Raw genomic sequence first — 14,028 nt, forward strand, 5'->3', positions numbered from 1 at the left:
ATATAGGTGCTGGGATTCTTTAAATTAATTAATTAATTAAAAGGCAGTTTGGAGACTTGATAGACCTCTGTGTAGAAGGTTAAGTTGTTTGCACTTATTTGAAACAGAACTTTAATTGCCATTAAACCTGATGAAAGTGAAAGGCTATTTCAGAAAAGGGCCAATGAAGGAAAAAAGTAAGCTTTGAAGATTCAGTAAAATTTTTCTGCCATAAAAATAAAGCCATTTAGAAAAATACTGCATATGTATGAAGTCAACTATGTATTCATCAGCTGAGGCTTAGCCAAGAGCATTGTGTGAAGGTGTTGAGTCAATATGGGAATGACAGTAGCTAATTTTGAGTCCAGCCAAGCATGAATGGGCTTCCTGGCTTTTTTTGTTAGTTTTTTTCTCATCTTTTCAGAGCTGTTGAAAAGGTAGAGTTATGAAGCTATCTTTATTATACTAGCAGCTCTGTACTACACCTGTCTAAGTTTCATAATACTGTGCATAGCCTCTTGCTATATTCAAGATTGCCAAAAATAAAGGCATAAGATCCTGCAATACAGCTTAGTAGCTGTCCAATTTATCACTGTTTTGCACTATGTTGACATTTCAGAAACTTGAACTTGCAGAACACCCAAATGGCAATAAGATCGAGAACAATCAAATACAGTTCTGAAAAAACTCTGTGTTACCTTTTCTACTAGCTTTGTATAAAGATGTATATTATGCAAAAAAACCAAACCCAAAATCAAAAAGCAAAACAAAAAAAATCTCCAACCCCAAAAAACCCCATAGTAAGTTTTAAATCTAAACTCCTTCTAACTGATTTTTCCTTTTTTTTTTCTCTTTCTCCTGAGGTTGCAGCAATTAACCTAATACTATGGTATTTAATGAAATTAATCTAATATTAGTATAGCATTTTCTAGCAAAAATAGATACTCCAGCAAATATTAGTGCCAGCTAGGATTTCAGTTCTCAATAGGAAACTAGATTCTTTATCTCAGACTTCTCATTTAGCAAATAATGGCTATATTCAGTTGTATACTCACTATAATTCCCATTTTTATAACCTTATCTAGCACATTACAGGAGTGGAGTTGCTATAGCGCCTTTCTGTTTCCATCCTTCTACACCCCAAATGGTAAAAGTCAGTGCACCTGTCTAAGTTTCTGTTTCCAGAAGCCTTTCTAAGCCTTTCTGTTTCCATCCTTCTACACCCCAAATGGTAAAAGTCAGTGTCAGGGTGTCAGTTTTTAGCTGCTCTCCATGTTTGAAATCTCTAGTGAGGAGAGGATAAATTGAGAAGGATCATGAGATGCTTGTTTCTGTGCTGAGGTCTGCTTGCAATGCAGCTGCTGCTCTGTGGTACAGTCACTTTTGGTAGACGCTCACTGGATTTGCCTGCCTGACAGTTCCAGAGACCCTACCCTTCTGCTTACAAGGGAAGTGAACATACCCAGAGGGCATGTTCTAACCAAATCCACTTTCACTCCACCTCATTGTTACTAGCATTTGATTGCTTACATATTTTAGCTGGTTTGTTTATTCAATTTGAATATAGAGTGTTCCATTTCAAGAAGTTGCTCTCTGTGGACTTTGGCAGAAAAAAATTTGTGTTCTTTATTGCTATTGCTGAGATTATAGATTTTCAAATACCAGCGTCATGATTTCCTGATAAACTGTCTTACCCTGAAGATGGATGCCCCTTCCTCCTGGCCCTTGGTTATTGAAATAAGCTGAGAATATTCACCTGATTTTACTGAGGATGACCTTAAGTGGAGCAAAACCCATTCCTGTTGATTTCTGCTCTCTGAGGTTTTGAGGGTGGTATTTCTTTCCATTTTTCCTCACATGCTGATGAAAAAGCATGTGAGGACAAAGGGGATCTGCAGCTTGATTCACCACTGCTTCAGACTTCACAAATGCCCAGACTGAGAATTTGCAGATGTGGAAGTCACCTAATTTTTCAAAAATTACTGGTCTTATTGTGAGCTAACTGTGATGCTGCCTGCCTTTGTTACTGCCCCACTGCAGGCACTGTCTCAGTGGGCAGGAATGGCATAGAGGAGGAGGTCAGCCCATCTCTCAACAAGTCAACCCACTAGCAGAGGAGTGTGAAGATTGCTGCTGTTTGAAATGGGTGACCTTAGCCATGGTGATTAGCTGTGCTAGCAGTCCTTTAACCAGCATGGGCAGGAGGGAAAAAGGTCTGCATGTGGCTCTGATTTGTGTTACTCTGCCAGCCAGCCCAAGGTGCCATTCGAGGCGTGGGCAGTTTTTGCTGTCCCCAGCCGCCTGCCATGAAGTGCCGCTGCTCTTTGCTGGCCCCTGTGATTAAACAGCACTGTCTGATTTAGTAGCATCTAATGCTCATCTTGATAACAAGACATACAGGACAATAGAGAATGAAATTAAATTATCTGCAAACCCAGTGACCCACTTTCTATTTCAAACAGAACAGAAGGGTTTAAAATATACAATTTGTTCATTTGCCTCGCAGAAGAATGTATTGGGAAGAAATGGTTATGCATTGCATAATACTCCAACAAGAAAAAGCTAATGTGATATGACAAATTATATGTAGAACTGCAATGATAAAATAAATTGGTCTTCTGGAGATTATTTTAATTGTTGCTTTTTGTCTTTCATATGCAAATAGACAAGTACTGGTCTTATAAACCATTTTACAGCTAAGAGCCTGACTTGTTAGCTGCCTTGTTAGTAACATTCACAAAGTGTCGTCTTCCCAGTGCAGGGAATATGTATAAGAAGGATCAATGCAGAATGACTCTCTTCATTGTAATTTAGACTTCATATTCTTAGGTACTTGAAATTCAGAGAAACAGGTATAATAGCAGCTGAAATTTCAATCTTGCCGTAGAAGCAAATGTATTTCTAATTTGCCAGGTAGGGAATGCTGAAACCTATGATACAATGATGCCACCTACTCAATCAACAGGTTCACTATCTGTGTCAATTGGTATGGAACGTAATTACTGTTGTTTTAAATAATTGCAGCTATCAGTGCAAACCTTTGAACAATAGGGAGCATGTTCAAAAACAATAACCTTTTCAGGAATTAATGGTGCTATAACTTTCTTAAAAGTTCTTTTCTTTTTCTGCTTTTGCAACTGTCTATCACTCTTCGGCTAATATGCACATATCACATACTCACCTGAATAATTTTTTTTTCCTTTTTTCTTGATTTAATAAAATGAAACGTTCTAGCAACAAGGCAAAATGATAATTGAAGAAAAGATTTCTACAAAGAGACGTGTTGTTTCGTCTGCTTGTACAGTGCTTGTACAGTGTTCCTTTCTCATCAGCTGCTTCCTTACTTCTCACTGTTGTGTAAATAGCCCATTAACAAATTAAAAAATACTAGGAAAAAAACCTAAAGGGTCTCCTTGACTCCTATCAGCATTTATGATATATGTAATATATATTTAAGTATGTATCTTGCTGACCCAAGGTGAACCACTCAGCAGTTAGAATGCAAACCCCCAAACTGAGCTGCCTGATCTTAAATTTACCTTCAACAATATCAATATGTATACTAGTTGTTCGTGATACTGAGCCAGTGGGGTTTTTTTTAACAAAAACCAGGGAGACTGAAAGTAGATAGAAAAGAAAGGCTATTTTGCCTGTGTCCTGTCCTGAAACTGTTCTGTAATGCTATTCCCAAAAGATGTAAAAATCCCTTTGGACTGCAGTGACTTTCTGCAATGACAGTTGAGTCATATTTTTGTCAGGTTTTATGGTGTCATTTTTTATGTCTAAGAACTAGCATGCTAAGTTTAAATTTATTTTTTCAAATAATAAAGGCATTGTTAAGAACAGTCAGAAACCTTTGCTAGACTGCTAACCATACTTTTCCTGACTCAAATATAAAATAATAAACCTATTTTATTTTAGCTTGCTTTTTAGATTTCCAGTGAAATGTTGCCCATTGTTGAAACAAATTAAACCAATTTTTTATGCCTTGTATCTGGATTCCCTGGTGCAGATGGATTGAAATCACAACACAGTATTTACCTCCACACTTATACATCTTTGCTTCTCTCTCTGGCCACCTATATTAACAGGACTTAGTTTCATCTTAGTTTCATCTTCATGAAACTAGGAAAAAAAAAAGACAGTGTAATTAAGAATCTCATATTAGGATATAAAGTAAGGACAAAAAATGTTTAAGGTAGTAAAGACATTTCTCAACATCTTTATGGTATTTACAACAGCACATTCAACTCTGTCATATTCATCTGATAAATGGCAATGACTGCAAAAGAGGAAGAGCTCACACGGATACAGACAAACACAGATATTCACACAGAGATGTGAATCCTTGGTGACTTTAAATCTCATTTCCTTGCAGCAGAGGCAAAGACAAAGTAGGAGCAATTTCATCTTGTCATTTAAACTGAGGAAAATCTATGATGGATCTTCAACGTTAAGCCTGCCTATAATTTAACCTGAAAATGCTGAAAATTGTAACTTACAGTAGTAATAGATGTACCTGGTATTCAGGGCATTTACACAGATTGTTATTTATTGGTTATTTTTTAGCTTGAGGTTATGCTCAGTAAAACATGCTGTCAAATCTGACTAATGCCACTGATTATAATTTATAGTGCAGAAGGATAGAAACAGAAAAGACAAAATATTGCATTTACTTAGTGATATTAAACAGTCAGTAGCTGATTATTGCAATAATCATTCTTCAGATAACTCCTACCTGTGAGTTAGGGTATTTCATAACAGATTCCTCAGCCTCCTGGGGGAGTGTCCCACTCATTAGAGATATAAAATATACTGTGAAACTTGATAGCTCTAAACTTCCCTCCTTGTGTAAAAGAGCACTTGCTCTGGGTACTGAGATATTTGTACCTACCAGAGCAGCAGGTGAGATTTGGACATGATAAGACTTGGTTTCAGAAACCCAGCTGTGCCTAAAAAGGGAATTTGGCAACTATGTTTACAGCCCTGAGTCTTGTCCTTTTTGCCTGAAGGAAAGACCTAAATAGATCTGGGAAGGGAGGTACTGAAGGCAGCTGGCAGATATTTTGAGAAGCAGAGCATCCTAACTCTTGGATGTGAGCCCTTCAATCCCTTCCCAGATTTGGGTCACAATTCATCTCCTACTGCTATAAGACATAATTTCAGAGGGGGGAAAAACTATTATGTCTGCATATGGAGCCTGTGGGTTTCTTTAATCTTAGGAGCTACTAAGTTTTGGGGCCTCGTATCAAGCTGTTCATTAAATACTTGCAAATTCGAGTTCTTTTTTCCCCATCTCTGATTTTCAATCTACTGACAGGTGGAAATAGAAATGTAAGATATGTAACTGCTTAGAAGCCCTTTAGGGTTTCTGCTAGCTGTGGGGATGTGGGTAGTGGTTTCTGCTGCCATGGCATGCAGATCCCTGCCCATTATTAGACTCAGCAGGGTTTGGAATCAGCTAGTTAAGGACTCTTTTGCTCCTAAGGGTTAATATTGTTATATCTGCCTTCTCCTGGGGAAGAAATGCTGCCTGGTGTGGGTGAAGAGAAAAATGAGCAAAATATGGATGTCTTGGTCAGAGAACAGTGATTAGTTCCTCATTAAAGAGACAGAGAGAGAGACACTGTAACTATAGTAACCACTGCATATATGATCCTCTACCCACCTCATTGTAACCCACGTGGTTACAATAAAGATTTCAAGCTATTGTTACTAGTTTGAACAGCCATTCCTCCAACTGAAGTCACATAATAAATGCTTTTCAAATATGCATATATATATAAATGTATTTTTATATTCACACACATACACAGACTCAGAGAAACTGAGTTTCCTTATGATTAGCTAAACAGATGGATAAAACCACCAGTATAAATATCCATCAGTGGTATATGTAATATTTTTTTCTTGCTGACTAATGAAAAAGAAATGCCATAATGACTCAGGAACCACGTCACCATTTAAGAATACTTGTATCTGTGCATATATTTCTAGTCTCTGAGCTATTACATGTTTAATTTCATCTGCTTCTTTCTAATAAAATACTATTAACATTTAAAATTTGAGTTAATGAAATATGTCTCAGAAATCCTGCTGCCTATATCAAAGCATGTTTCTGATCTCTCTCAAGCTGACGATGCCATTAACTTGTTCCACTGCACTCCACACCTGGCTAACTGCATTAATGCATGATACTGCTCACCTACTTGGAATGAAATGACTAACATTTAGCCCACTGATATGATCAAGCAAAAACCTGAAAAAGACAAATTGCTGGCAAATGTTCTCCCTTCAAAGGAGGTCATGGCAAGGTTTACAATATTCATCCTCCTCCATCTGGCCAAAATATTAGTTCTCTACTAATATTAAAGGGCAAATATGAGTTAAACCTAATGCCTTAGCAGCTATTTCCAAATCTTGTATTTTATGGATGTTTAGCTAGAAATTCTGAGAGCTTCCCGACAGCAGAACTGAACATCTTTCTTTGGTTTGAAACTGAAAATTCCAAATAGCAAGTCCTTCCATTTACTTCTGATAATGAAACCACTTAGCTGTAATAGTTCTATCAGCATTAAGGGGACCAAATTCCAATCAAAGCCTACCAAGATAGTCTTTGCTGATAGTCTTTGCTGATATGATACAGCAATGAAATGCCAGAGATGATCAAATAGATTTTTAAACAATTTCTCTTTATAACAGAGGAGTCTAAGTCCAGCATCCTAGTCTTACAATGATGAGTATACTTCCAGCCACTGAAATGTGGGGGGCTTTATGGGTCACAAGAACTTTTTAAACTGGTTAAGTGAAAAGTGTTATTTTTTTACTGTTCTGAAACAAGCTTCTGCATGTTTTCTGCCTGTCTTTATCTTTTAGAGTGAAAAAAATCCTCTCACCTCAGTGAAATGTCTCCACTAGTTTGAATACCAAGGCGGAATTTCACTGAAGTGTGAGCTCCACTGAAATTTCTTCTGTTTCCAATAAGATACAGATTTCCTTCTTTCTTGAAGAAAAATCAGGCTCTTAAGGGTCAGGACCTTCCTGACACAGCTCCTGGGCACGGGTTGCAACTCGCCTTTTGTAGCTATAGGGCCATCCAGTGAGTTATCCTGGCCCTCACAGTGAACACTGGCCTCAGTGATTCCTGGGACATTGAGTTCACTTTTCTTGCATGTCTCCTGATCTGGGAGCATGTGGAGGCTGAAGTTTCTGAGGTATCCAAAATGTTCAGCATATCCAGACATTTGCAGACCACTGTGGATAACTGATACAGTTATCACAGAGAGAAACCTCTATGTGTGAAATCAGCCTCATCACATCAGGGCTCTGTTATGTTTAGACTGAGGTGCTTTGGTTTCCCAGAGTCTGCTCCTGGTCACATTGCATAACTTCTGCCCCTTCTTCTTCTTCTTGCCTGGGTGTGCAAGAAACAGCAGCAACTGTGAGCAGGAGGGCGCTGAGAGGTGAAGAACAAGGAGCTCTGTATTATTTGTCTTTAAAAGCTACTTCAGAAAAGGTTGTGAAAGACTGTATGTGGCCTGTAATTACTTCTTGTCAGAGTATGTCAGAAACAACCAAAGAAGCTCTCAAGATGTGTTGCCTTAGGTTCTTCCTGCCAGTAACACAGAAAAAAGAAATTTGTGACACAATTCTAATTTGTTGTTTAGAATACAGTTAATTTTAAACCTGTCAATTAAAACCCTACAAACCCATCTCATGTTTCTATTATATTTGAAGCACAGGATGTCAGCCTGAGCATCTTGGGAGAGCTTTGAAGTTTTTGTCATTCTATAAATGCAGTGGTATTTTCAAGTATATCATGATGTACTAGCAGTTACTCTTTTTCCTCTTCTACCTTTGAAACAGAACAATACTTTCTGGGATATTTCAGAACACAGAACAGGCATTCCTTAATCTCTGCAATACTTTTTGTAATTAATGATATTTTCTTTTTCATACTGCATGCATTTTCTCATTCATTTCTTCCCCTTTCAGATCAGTCAACGGACAAGGAGACACCTAGAATGTCTTTTTGTCTTTGCATGTGAAGTAGTAGGGTGAAATATGTTTCCTCTACAAGATTCTGGCAAGACTTTAAATTATGCATATCCCTCCTGATGTTAAAAACTGTTTTATATTTGTGCAACTTCAGTCTCTGAAACAGGGAAGCAGAGTATGTGCATGTACAAAATGAACACTTGGAGCAAAGTTAGGCATCAGTTAGTTGAGCCTGGCATTTAGTTACATCTCTAGAGCTGAATGACACAATTTTTTTTTCATTAAAGATGAAAGTCTGCTGAATTTCAAACCTCGTTTTATTATCTGTATTTCACAATGTAATTAGACTTAAAGATCGTAACATAACTTTTCCCGCCATTTGCAGGGAAGGATGGGGCAAGGAATAGAAATATCATGCAGATGAAGAGATGCTTTGGGATTGGTGTCAGCAGCAGAATTTTGGTTTTTTTGATCATGGGTTGGTTTATATGCCACTGAGCCTCCTGGCAACATATGGGTCCCACCTGTCTCAAAGTGGTAAAAGAATCTTACTTTAAGGGTTAGCAGGGCTTGTGGAGAGAGCTCTAAACTGGGTTTGAATCAGGCTGGAGAAAAGGAGGCTCAGGGAGGAACCTTATCACTCTCTACAACTACCTGAGATGAGGAGGTAGTGAGGTGAGTGTTGGTCTCCTCTCTCAGGTAGCAAGTGACAGGATGAGACCAAATGGCCTCAAGCTGTGAACAGGAGTGGTTTGGGTTAGGTATTAGGAAAATTTGTTTAAATTTTCTTTCATGGAAATGTTTTTTTTCATTTTTGTCCATGCTATAAAGCATTGGAATAGGTTGCCCAGGGAAGTGCTGCAGTCACCATCCCTGTAAGTATTAAAAAATGTGTGGGTATGGACTTGAGGACATTAGTGGCAAACATGGTGGTGTTATTAGGCTGATGGTTGGTCTTGATGATCTTAAGGCCTTTCCCAAACTTGTTGGTTCTACAATTCTATGATTTTAACTTGTTAATTACATCAAATTATCTTCAGAAATAAAGTTGTTAAGTTTTGTTTCCCTTGAATTTCCTTTTTATTGTTTCAGTTCGTTTAGGTATTTTATTTTATCATAGTGAATGTTGTTTTGTTTGGGTTTTTCTGTATGTTTTGTTTGTTGCTGCTAGCCATGGTCACCACTTACATGTTTGGACTGCATACTCTTCTGTTCATTGTCAGATTAAACAGCATAGGGTGTGCTTGTTGAGACAGGTACAAGCTGTGAGCTTGCCCGTGGTCCTGGTACAGTCAGCTTCCTGAGCTAAAAACACTCAATATAAACTTAACTCTATGACTAGATCTGGGTAGCTTATGTAAAACAAACTGGTTGTTTCAATTTCCAAAGTATATGTGGCACAATAAAAGAGAAAATAGGAAACTAATGCTTTTTATAGTAGTAAAACCTTGATCCAGGTTTCCTTAGCTTAAATGCTTCATTCAGCAAGATGTATAAAGAATACTTGCCCTTAGTTTCACTTGATCCAAGCAAAATTCAGCCTCTAGTCCTTTATTTCTTTTCACCTCCAACCTCTTCTTTCAATGCTTTTTCAAAAAGCAGTTAGTCAACTCTTACACTAAAATAGCCATCACATTCAGATGGGAACAAAAATCTAATAGTGTCTAGTGTTTAAAATACTATTCAGGAGTCCCATTTAGACTGTAGTATTTAACTGTCTAGGTCTTGAGGTGAATCTTGGCAATAACTCTTTACCAAAGTTACAGTATTTCTCCCAACACATTATCAAGCATATTTTATGTTAGTTTAGGATCCTTGGTGACTATTCCTCGACTCAGAACATCTTGTTATTGCTTTACTTTCCTTATGCTTCAACAGCTTGAGCACCTGTGAAATATTCCAATTTTGGTCAGAGACCTGGAAGATATTTCAGCCTCATGTGATATTTCTAGTCCATTTACCCCACTTGGGTATTTTGTTTGCCATGGCTTGCAGTTGGGTTGCATTTCATAACTGCAAGTGACCTCTGCCACACTGGCCACTTTGCCAAGTGGGAGGTAGCAGCATTCACAAGGCAGACACCCAAATGCTGAGCTGTGCATTCCCACAATGCTTTCACTATCAGCTCCTTCCTCTCCCTTCCCAAAAGCTGGCATAACTTTTCAGCTCTCCCGATATTTTCAGTCAGACACGACAAAAGGGTAGAGATCTCAAAGACATGAATTGGTCCTAGTTTTGTAGATGGCTGGTGAGAGGGGATAGATTTAGTTTTCTCTGTGACAGAAAGTCTGGGCCTTCTGAGCTGCAGGCTTCTACCTTCTCTTTGGTTCACTTATCACCCAGTACAATGTGGGATAGAAATCATACAAATATGGGCTGCTTCTTTCTCCATACAGAGAAGAATAGATTTCCTGAGCTTTCCTACTCAGAAATTATTTGTAGCTTTTTGTATTAAACTAGCAACTTCTTGTCAAGGTGTAATCCAGAGCAAATTTTCTGATAACTTTTTTTCTGAAGTCATGGAAATATTCAGCCTAGATTGGCATAACAGTAAACAACTGCTAGCACCAATGAAGGAATGTCACAGGGACCCTTGGTAAATATGGATTGCACAGCATTAAATCAGAATATACTAGGAGAACAAAAAACATTCACATCTGAAAAGAGGCTAAAATGGAACAAAAATTGACTTTAAATAGAAAATATGAAGACTCAGAACTGGGATGGGCCTATTTTTGAGGAGAAAATAAAATTAAGAAGTTTCATGTGAGGCCCTGTAAAGGTGGCAGAGGTTTATTGAAAGATGCTTTTGAATTTCAGTAGTGTAACTACTGAGGCTGTAGGCCACGAGGCTACAGTAATGCAGAACACTTGAAAATATACTGCAACATTCATAGATGCAACATTCACAGATGCACCATTCCTAACTGGGTAGCAGTAAATGTTGCCCTAACCAAAGTAGAAGCATATGTACTCTTTACCTGCATATACTCTAAAAACCCCCAAAAATAGTCCTTATATATATTTTACATATTTTTGTCATAAATACATCTTTTGGGCCAAGTCCCTAAACTGCATAGGTGGACAAGGCACCCAAGCTAAAGGAAAAAAGACGAGATTAAATCCAAGGTGGGAGAAATGCCAAAAAGGAAATCAGGACCAGCCATTTCATTCTCTGCACCAACCTTTTTGAACCATATTATGTAAAGTCCCAGTTTGGGAGGCAACACACTGAGACTGTACTTACAAAAGCCTGCTGAACTGTGTGTGCTGTGAAAGTCAACTGTTCATGTTCATCAAAGGGCTTGACCAAGAATTAAGTCAGTAAATTCAAACATAATGTACAAGAGAAGGAATCATTCTTCTCCAAGAGCATGAAGATTTAATTATTTTGGTTCTACTTGAATGTCCTGTTTGTCTGGAATCTGAGTTGGCTTCAGGCATATGTTTCTGTGATAATTTCTGCATGAAAAGATTTGCATCACTTCACACATTGAAAAACTGAAAAAATAATTGTAGGCCACAGGTCCTTCTCCAGCTTTACTTGCAGTTTATTTTTAAAGTTAATTTGGTATGGTATGATCTAAAGCATGCAATGTTTTGCTCTATGATATAAAATGTTTAATTACTTCTGTAACAATCTAGTTAGTATTGAAGTAAGAAGGAAAGACTTTCAAAAACGTTCTCTTCTCCACCACAGAAAGAAAATGAAAAAAGGTTTGTAGAAAAACATCAAAATAATCATGAACATAGAAAGCACATCCTATGGAGTTTCAGATATGTTAAAGTACAAGGAACCAGACAAAGTGGAAGAATAGTAAAATATAATGTAACAGGGTAAACTATAAATTGAGTGAACAACTGGAAGATGACAAAAATCTATATAAAATATAGTATGAAAGGCAACATTCCTGTATATGCCAGATCAGCTTTATTAACATTAAAATTTTCATGCTGCAAGAGATGTACTAATAGATATAGTCATGATGGCAAGAATTATACCTAGAAGGTTTTTTTCTTTAATTTTAAAACAAATTTAAGAATATTAAATAAGAATGGACAAACTATGCAACAGTTCAACATGAATCATTGTAGCCTTTTGGATAGTAATGGATTAATGACAATGCACAGGAACACTAGGTCTTAACATTAGCACGACCATACTCTGCTTAAGATGTTTATAAACTAGGTAACAAAGACATTTGAGCATCAAATATTCTAAGGTTTTACTAAAATCAAGTCCTGCATTCCAAGATGCTTCCAAATACTGTTTTTTTCAGGTGGGGTGCCTGGCAATATCAGTAGCACAAAATTAGTCTAAGCTTTAAGGTATGTTACAGTGAACTTTTTCAACAGCAATGAGTAGTAAAATAGTTATAGTTTGCAAAAAATAATATATGTGTGTATGAAAATGAAATAATTTTACAGATTAAATGATTAAATTGTTAAAAAAAATATCCTAACTTGTGTAAGAATTTATACGGAGGGATAAGTGAACTTGTGCAGACAAACATTAAACATGTTATAGGGAAGTTTGATATAAACATCTACTGTAAATTATCTGATGCTTTTAATGTGGAAATGGATGTCTTAAAGAAAATCAGGAGGTCCCTTGGATACCTGCGAGCGCTATAGTCTCCTACATCTGCATACACTGTCATGGTGTATTGTAAGATGCATGAGTTGCATTCACCCTAAGTTTATTTAATTCCTTTGTTTACAGCTGGCTCAGGATCCTCTTTTTCTATGGAAATATAGGCATACCAACCCTATTTAATTCCCCTGAATTCCACTAAAATGGTAATGATTTTTCTTTAATTGTACCATAGTACCGGTTAAATCTGTGTAACTAAATCACTTAAATTGTTAGTAATACCCTCATTTAAAGTGATAATAGAGTGTAATAATACTTCCTAATCACAGCTTCATAATCACAGTCATAACTTTTAGACTTTCAAAGTGTGGTCAGTAATGCAGTGATGAAGCACAGTGTTGTTTCTTCTCATCTATAGCTGCTAATTTTACCTACAACTGATGCCTATGACTAGACTGCAACTGCTGCGTCCACACCTGATGGAAACAACTTCTCACAATAGTTTTCTGCTTCCATAGGCCTTAAACATTCAGCATATGAGTGCACCATACCATGCACTCATATGGTCTTCATTTGTGTTTGTCAGCGTAGCAAATGGCTTATTATGGGATTTAAAGCACGGCACATACAGTGAGCCATTGCAGGAGTGGAGACTATTTCCATTAGGACAGAAATTAGTATATTAGTGCTTCAGAGTTTTACTGTTATTTACTTGTGAAAGTAAAAGTCCTACCAAAATTCTAAATAACCAGCAACACTAAAAAACAGTGGCTAAATGGTGCTTGGAGTTCTTGTTTTGGCATATTCTCTATTCCACTTCCTTCTACAAGCAACAGGCTTAGATTGCCTTAAAAAGATTGTCTAGAAAGCATCACTAATTCTTTCTTTTGCATATGGATATTGTTTAATACTGCAACAATCATAGGACCTGAGAAATGTGTATTTGTTAATAACAGCTTAATGAGCTACTCTTGCAGAAAACGAATTAGTCTCTGGGTTACAGTAATTTTTTTAAAAAAAGAAACGCATCGATAAATCTTTTTTGTGGTGTTTCTTTAGGTAGATATTAGATGATGATGTCAGATTCAGTGCTGCACTCTTCTGCTAATGATTGCATTGGATCAAGGGGAACACTAACAATTGCAGATTTGTCAGAAGCAAGAAAGCAAGTAGCTGAACCAATGCTTGAACTGTAATTAAAAAGAGCCCTGTAGCTAACAAGAAAATTGTGATAAACGAAGCAAGAAATTGCTTGTTATCTGTTGTGTCAACTACTCCTTGACATTAATGTTTTTAGAATAAAAGAGTAATGAAAATATTCTGTCATGTTTACAGTTGCAAAACTTACCAGTCCTAATCATTATGTGCAAAGCTGAGCCATGGGATGGGCAAACTGACTAGGGGAAGAAGAAGAAAAAGGATAGTTTTTAATTATGCTTATCTGTCTCTGATCAAAA

This window comes from Passer montanus, unplaced genomic scaffold (assembly GCF_014805655.1).
Source record: "Passer montanus isolate IOZ18808 unplaced genomic scaffold, ASM1480565v1 scaffold13, whole genome shotgun sequence".
Lineage (NCBI taxonomy): Eukaryota > Metazoa > Chordata > Aves > Passeriformes > Passeridae > Passer > Passer montanus.